This window comes from Callorhinchus milii, unplaced genomic scaffold (genome assembly GCF_018977255.1).
Source record: "Callorhinchus milii isolate IMCB2004 unplaced genomic scaffold, IMCB_Cmil_1.0 Scaffold49, whole genome shotgun sequence".
Lineage (NCBI taxonomy): Eukaryota > Metazoa > Chordata > Chondrichthyes > Chimaeriformes > Callorhinchidae > Callorhinchus > Callorhinchus milii.
In genome coordinates, this window is record NW_024704790.1 from 1 (window position 1) to 7,649 (window position 7,649).

Consider the following 7,649-nt stretch of genomic DNA (forward strand, 5'->3'; position numbering starts at 1 on the left):
CACACCCCTCTGTTTAGTCAGCAGTAAGTAGGAACCCAATTAGTCAATTGGAGGATGACTTTTCCGGCAGCAGTAATCCCTTTTTTAAAAAAAAATAATTTGGTCACTCAGCCACGACAGTTTGTGGGACGTCGCTGTTCACAATTGGCTGTCGCGTTTCTCCCACAAAATACATAGTCACTCCACTTTACAGTGTATCCCGTGATGCGCTTTGAGACGTCTTGAATACATGATAAGGCGCTGTATCAAATGCCAAGATTATTATTATATTATTTCTTGTCAGAAAAGAGAAGGGAGTTTCTCTCTCCCAGTGTGCTGGCTGACATAGTGTGTGTATATGTGTGTATGTGTGTGGTGGGGGGTGTCCTGGAAGGATGAGGCAACGGTCTGTTTCATCAGAACCCATCTAGATTTTCCACACCAGTGAGAGGAAATCTTGTTAAAAGCACGAGAGCTCCAGTATACAGTTCATGAGCCTTGATTTCATTACCCCAGTGGACACCAAGCGATTGCTGGTAAGTTAATAGGTGTTTAATTGCATTTCACGCATTGTATTAATGAGTGACAAGTGTAAAATCCTCAAATTGGCCATTGCCCACATCTGTAATGGATTCAGAAACTCTTCCATTCCGTTTGGCCCACACATTACTTGTCATTATGTTTTGGCCATTAGTACTAATTAAAAGTGACAGAGCCCATTTACAACTTACGTGGAGTCCTGTAGCTCAGTGGTGAGAGCACTCGCCTTGCAAGCGAGAAGACCTGGGCTTGATTCCTGGCAGGGCGAAATGTTGGGCAAGTTTCCTTACTCCACACAGACGCCTCTGTTTACCAGCAGTAAGTAGGAGCACGCTTGTTAATCGATTGGCAAATCGATTGGCAGATCGTTTTTCCAGGTGTAGTAAGTAAGTAAGTAAGTAAGGAAGGAAGGAAGGAAGGAAGGAAGGAAAGATTCGGTCACTCAATCCACGACAGTTTGTGGGACACTGCTGTGTCCAATTGGCTACCACATTTCGCCCACAAAATACACAGTCACTACACTTTACAGTATATCCTGTGAAGCATTTTGAGACATCTCGAAGACATGAGGAGGCACTATATCAAATGCAAGGATTATTATTATTATCAGCTCAGTGAATGATGTGCCCACACTAACTGCGCTATAACTTGCTGTGTGCTCTCCTGTCCTGGGACAATCACTTAGCTTTAATTCACGCAACACCAGAGACAGGACTTGGCCCTGGAAACAAACAGGCAGCTTGTTCTGGAGCCAATTTCTAATTCTTCCAGCAAACAGTGGGGGAAAATTGAGTATAATTAAAATGCAAGCAGTAAGTCATTTTTTATTTTAATGTCTTCAAATGTGACTAATTTAGCAACTGCCATTGAAAGGGAGCGCTGTTCTGACGATCTATACGGTTAGACAGACACTAATTAAAATAATTAATCAGTTCACTCTTGGCTCAGATACTGGGTGTGAATTAATTTCTACCTCACCGCTGCCCAATACAATGCAGTCTGCATCAACATGTCGGAGGACGTCACCAAGCGCTTCAAGAGATTTATAATAATATAATAATAATCCTGGCATTTGATACAGCGCCTTATCACATCTTCGAGACATCTCAAAGTCCTTCACAGGATACACTGTAAAGTGTAATGACTGAATTTTGTGGGTGAAACACAGCAGCAATTGACACAGCGACGTCCCACAGTCATGGATTGAAGGTACCAATTTTTTTAAGGGATTATTACCCCTGAAAAGTGATCAGCCAATTGACTAACAACCGGGTTCCTACTGACTGCTGGTAAACAGAGGCATGTATGTGGAGTAAGGAAACTTGTCCAACATTTCGACTGACTTGCCCGGGAATCTAACCCAGTTCCTCTCGCTTGCAAGGCGAATGCTCTAACCACTGAGCTACTAAGGTTTAGGGCAAAAGGAAGATCATACATCATCGGGTCTTTTCTCAGACAGCGTCTACTGTCCCGATCCAGCCTCAGCACGCTCCAGCGAAGACAGCGAGAGTGACTTTAGCTCAGCGTTCTGCACCATCACCCCAGGAATCAATCCCTGGAGCTGTCTCTGCTGTCACTGAGTGCTGGTTCCCACCACCCAACTTCCCTCCCTCCCTCCACTACTCCCTCCCACCCCCTGCTTCCCCCTCCTCCACCGCTCCCAGGGAATAGGTGTGAGTGTGTGTGTGGAGTAAGGAAATTTGCCCAACGTTTTGCCCTGTCCCACCCGGGAATCAAACCCAGGACCTCCCACTTTTTTGGAAAAGAGCTGTGAGTTTCTCTGTCCCAGTGTCCTGGCCAACAATCTGCCCTCGCCCCCCCCCCCCCCCCCCCCCCCCCCCACCACCTCCCCCTTTAACACACACGTGTGCGGGAACTGGTTCTGAGTAAACCAGCCGCTGTTCACCTACGGATACACAGACACTACACCTGCAGCAGTTACCTTGGTATAGAGACTGATCAGAGAGACAGAAACTCGGAGAGTGCAGATCTATTACTGCAACAATGATGAGAGCGTGGAGGACGGGGGAGGAGGGAGGGAAGGAGGGATGGGGAGGAGGTGAAATAAATCATAGCCCATTCGCACTCCGCAAGCCTCGGGGGAGAGAGAGAGAGGAGAGAAATGATTTATGGATTTTTTTTCCTTTCCATCTCAATGGAAATATCTTCAAGTTCCCGGGACAGGATAAGTGAGATCGACCAGTGAAAGGTATCAGCCGTTCACCCAAAGGCACAGAGAGAGAGAGAGAGACCGTAGTCCTGGATTACATTCCCATCACCGGCACATCTCCGACCCACTCAGCCACAGTCGTGCCACAAACCTGAGCACACAACATTCGGTCACAATTCATTAACTGCCCAGAATGTGTCGCCCTCTCAGAGATTCCCTCACTTCTCAATCTCTCTCTCTTCACCCCCCACCCCCACCAACCTCTGCCCACTCCTACTTGGCCCTGAGAGAGAGATAGAGATGAGCTGAACAGGCTCCCCCCCACCCCTTCCAATCTATGGCCTTTCAGGGGGAATGGTTAAAGACCTCACCTCACTGTTGAAAAAGAGAAGGGAGTTTCTCTCTCCCGAGATCTTCAGAGTGTTTGACAGCTGATGGACGGATATTTGAGAAGTGAGAGTAAGTACTAAGGGTGCAGAGAAAAGGCGAAGAAATGGGATTAAGAGATCTGCCATGATTTGAGAGCTTGATGGTCTAAATCCTGTTATGATCGAGTAGGGGGTTGTGTGAACATAGGAACAGGAAGAGGCTATTCAATCCCTCAAGCATCTTCTATAAGATCATGTACCTCAAGTCCAATTACCGCCCCTTTGCCCCATATGCTGAGCTAACAAACATCTGCCCACCTCAGTCTGGGAAATTTCAAGTGATACAGTATTAACATCCTTTTGGGGGAGGGAGAGAGTTCCAGATTCCCCCTAACCCTGTTTGTGTGTGTGAGACAAACTGCCTCCTGACCTCACTCCTAAATGGTCAGGCTCTAATTTAAGACGATATCTGAAAACCTTCCTTTTCAACCAGTCACCTCCACCCTCCCACCCCCCCCCACCCCCACCCCCCACTCCGCCCGTCTCGGAGTCAGGCTCCGCCATTGTTAAACGTACCGAGACGCTACCCTATGTGGAGGACGCTATATACTATATAAGTGCAAGTTGTTGTTGAGAGTCAGTGTGTAGTTGGGGACGGTGAGCCACGCGGGAGGGAGGGAGGCCTGTGGAGCCTGTGTAATAATGAGCAGTGTCAGTCAGAGGTGCCAGACGTCAATTTGCTATCCTTCCAGTGACTTTCCCGCTGGCAGCAAAGGTGCTAATCAAATGTCAGTGTGACACTCACTCACTCTGCGCTGAAGATATTGAGACCCTGAGATTTTCTATCATTCATCACCCCAGGCCCCGGACAGTTTATTATCTCCTTTTATACGGTGACTTCCTCGCCTCCCTACCCCCCACCCAAAACCGCCCATTCCCATCCCCCTCACCCCACCCTCCTGCTCCCCACCCCCACACACACACACTTAAATGGACACTGGCACAGACTTGGTCTGTTTCGTTGCCATATCACTCTACATAACAATGCCAAACCTGTCTCTATTAAACATCTCTATTGATTGTGTCTCTACAGCTCTCTGGGGCAGAGCATTCAACCTCCTGACCACCTTGTGTTTGTGGCAACCTTTCCTGGCCTCAGTCTAACTGTCTGAGCTCTGATATAAAGACCGTGCCAACCTTTAGCCAAAAGAGTTGCCGTGTTATGCTTGTGTTAGAGACCGAGAGGAGCTGACATGGCAGTGTGTTGAATACAGAGACACCATTAGCTCCTGCAGTGTGAGTTACAAGGTGCTGAGCCACGGCTCTTGTTTCGAGTTGAGGGGACACTGTGTGTGTCAGTGTGTGGCTCTGTGATGTGTTGCTGAGGCTGGTATTATTGACCATCATCACCAGAAACCTCATGAGGGTTTGTGTCGTACAGAGAGAGAGAGGGAGAGGGAGGGAGAGGAGGTTATGTGCCACAAATGCCTTTTGAAGCCCAGTATATTACTTGTTTAAAAGGGAATCGAGAGAAAATCATGTCAAAGGCTGTGGGGAATCGAGCAGGGAATGGGGTTAGAGTAGAGAGCTCCAGCACAGACATAATTGGGACTAGGGCAGTGAAATGGGATTCTCTTGCTCTCTCAAGCTTTCTCACTCTCACTCTCACTCTCTCCCATTCTCACTCTCTTATCACTCTATTGTTCTTGCCCTCTCTTTCACTCTCATTCTTTCCCTCATGGTCTCTTTTCCCTCTCGTTCTCACTCTCTCTCTCTCTCACTCTCTCTCTTGCACTCTTTCTCTTACTCTCTCACACTCCATCTCTTCTGTCTGATGCGTTGTGACAGTAGGACTGTTTGATTGACTGCGCTGTGTGGAGCTGTAGCCTATTGCGGTGTTTAATATAAAGCACAGAGTGTACATCACTCCTCACCTGCTCTTCAGAGAATTTCATTTGATTAATAATCAAAGTCACACCGCCCAAGTCTGCATTGCCACGTCCTGGCTCCCAGTCTGTGTCACGTCGTATTAATCCCACCGTCTATTTAAATCCGTGTAGCCAAGAAGAAAATCAATCTCCACGCAGTGAATCTTACCCGAGTCCCGCACAGAAGCAATTTGCTGGGTTTTGCTGGCTATTAGCCCAGGGTTGTTCATAGTGTCGCTGTTATGAATGCTGAATGGAAAGTAATATATCATTTGAGAGTGGCGCAGATACCAGAAACACAGTCAATCAATCAGTTCATGTATGACACTCGCACAGTTCATCACAGCCACGCTGTCTTAACACAGTCTCATTCCCCACCTCCAACACCCCCCAACCAACCCCCTCCACGCCTTTGTATTTGTTCCCTTTGGCTTCAGATAACAAAGAGTCCTGTAGTTTAGTGGTTAGAGGCTCGCCTCCCAAGAGAAAGGACCTGGGTTCGATTCCCAGGCGGGTTAGGTCGAGACATTAGGCAAATTTCCTTAACCCACACACACACACCTCTGTTTACCTAGCAGTAAGTAGGAACCTGGTTGTCGCTATCCGGGGGTAATAATCCCTTCAAAGTAAAATAAAAAAACAATAATAATCTAATCACTGAATTCAAGGCTGTCTCTGTGTCTCTCTAGCTCTCTGACGCTGTGTGTTTGTCTCTCTCTCTATCTCTACCTCTGTGTGTATCTATCTCTATCTCTATCTCTGTGTGTCTCTCTCTGTCTCCGATGGTGTCTCTCTCTCTCGGTCTCTCCTTGTTCCTGAGTTGACAACTTGTACCTTGCCTGGTTAGGTGAGGAGAGGCCCTGACCTGTGTGTAGCTGAGGATGGAGATGGCAGAGCAATAATGAGTCAGTGGAGACCAGCTGAGAACAGCCAGAGTTCTTGGCCGTAAATGCACTAAAGGTAGTAAAAGATCTTTATAGTTACAGCAGCTCACGCTATTCCCCCTCACAGGCAGAGGCCTGAAGTCAACAACCAGTTATTGTCGGCTAGGATTCAGGGGAGAGAGAGAGAATCTCCCTCCTCTGTCCTCGCCAGCTCTGTGCGCCCCCGAATCAGTGTCCTGGCTGACAATCTCCCCCCACCCACCACGTAAATCGATCGCTCACTTGAATAGCAACAACAACTGCATAACTCTATGTCATTGGTATAAATGACTGTTGAAACTGTTGAAATTATTAGTAAACTTCCCCAAGACCTGTTTGCAGAGCTGTGCCAGCAAATCATGTTGCATCTTCAGTGTAAGGTACCTGGGGTGAATGCAATCAAATTATGTGAGAGCCTTCAAACAATTGGCGTTCAGCTGGACTTGGAAGCCACTAAACAGTTGGCCCATGCTGTTTCCTTATTTTTCAGGTCAGCAGCGCAGAACAGTATGTCAGCTGAAGAACTGATTGCGAAACTTGCTGAAAGCAGCAACAATTGGTCCAAGCAAGTCATTCGTCATGGGTGGAGCGAACAGGGCAAACTGATCACATCACCGGAAGACGCCAAGAATATGTTGACCATGGGTCAGCTTGTGGACTTGCAGTGGAAGCTGGGAATGGCAGTGAGTTCTGACAGCTGTAGATCTCTGAAGGGTATGTCACTATGACCCTTAAAGTAGCCGATTCTTCAGATGTGATCAGCAGATCTTTTGAAATGACCATTCCTCAATTTCAGAATTTCTCCAAACAGTTCCGAGAAATGGCTTCTGTCCGTGAAACAGTGCGACGTTTTGCTCCATTGTTCTTTTTCTGGGTGTTTTTTCTGATTCCATTACACAGAAGACACAGAAGAGTTTAACGCAAAAGATAAACCAGCAGGACTTGGTTCTGTTTCATTTTTGGTTACAATTTTTTTTCAAGAAGATCTCCCGTTTTCACCTTTGCAAGCGAGAGACCAGCGTTCAATTCCCGACAGAGCGAAACCTTGGGCAAGTTTCCTTACTCCACACAGAGCCTAATAATAATCCCTCCAAACAAAACAATAATAAATTGGTCATTTTCAACCCACGGCTGTTTGTGGGACAGACGCTGCTGTGCGCAATTGGCCGCCGCGTTTCACCCACAAATATGCAATGAATTCACTTTACAGTATATTCTGTGAAGTGCTTTGAGATGTCTAGAAGACGCGAAAAGCGCTATATCAAATGCAAGGATTATTATTATTATTATTATTAAATGCCCATTACGATCACATTAAAAGCCCCCCTTCATGGCAGCTGCATTCGCGTCCCAATACACAGTCACTACACTTGGTAATAATTAACTGTGAAGCTTTCTAAAGTAATCAAAATGGCCGTTTACACCAATTACGTAAAGTTATGCAGTGATAAGGCAAAAAAACAAACAACATGGCACCTTGTACTTCGGGAGGATGTCCCAAGGTGTTGGACAAGGTGACATTACTGGCGGGGTATCCAATGCGATAATTATTTCCGTGATTACGATACAGAAAGAGCTCCATTTATACAGCTGTGCCTCCCCATCCTACCATCTCTATCCCTCCTCAAAGCTGCAGGCAAAAGCTGATTTATTTATAAGTTTATTTTGATCTAAATAAAGAAATTCTACAATTAAATATGCATCAGCTTCATGAAGCTGATTATGAAGCTGATTACACAAT

General features: G+C 46.5%; 1 pseudogene; it reads left to right on the plus strand.

Moving 5' to 3' along the window:
* Positions 1-6,195: 6,195 nt before the first annotated feature.
* On the plus strand, positions 6,196-6,912 carry LOC103191508 (annotated as a pseudogene).
* The last annotated feature ends 737 nt before the right edge of the window (positions 6,913-7,649 follow it).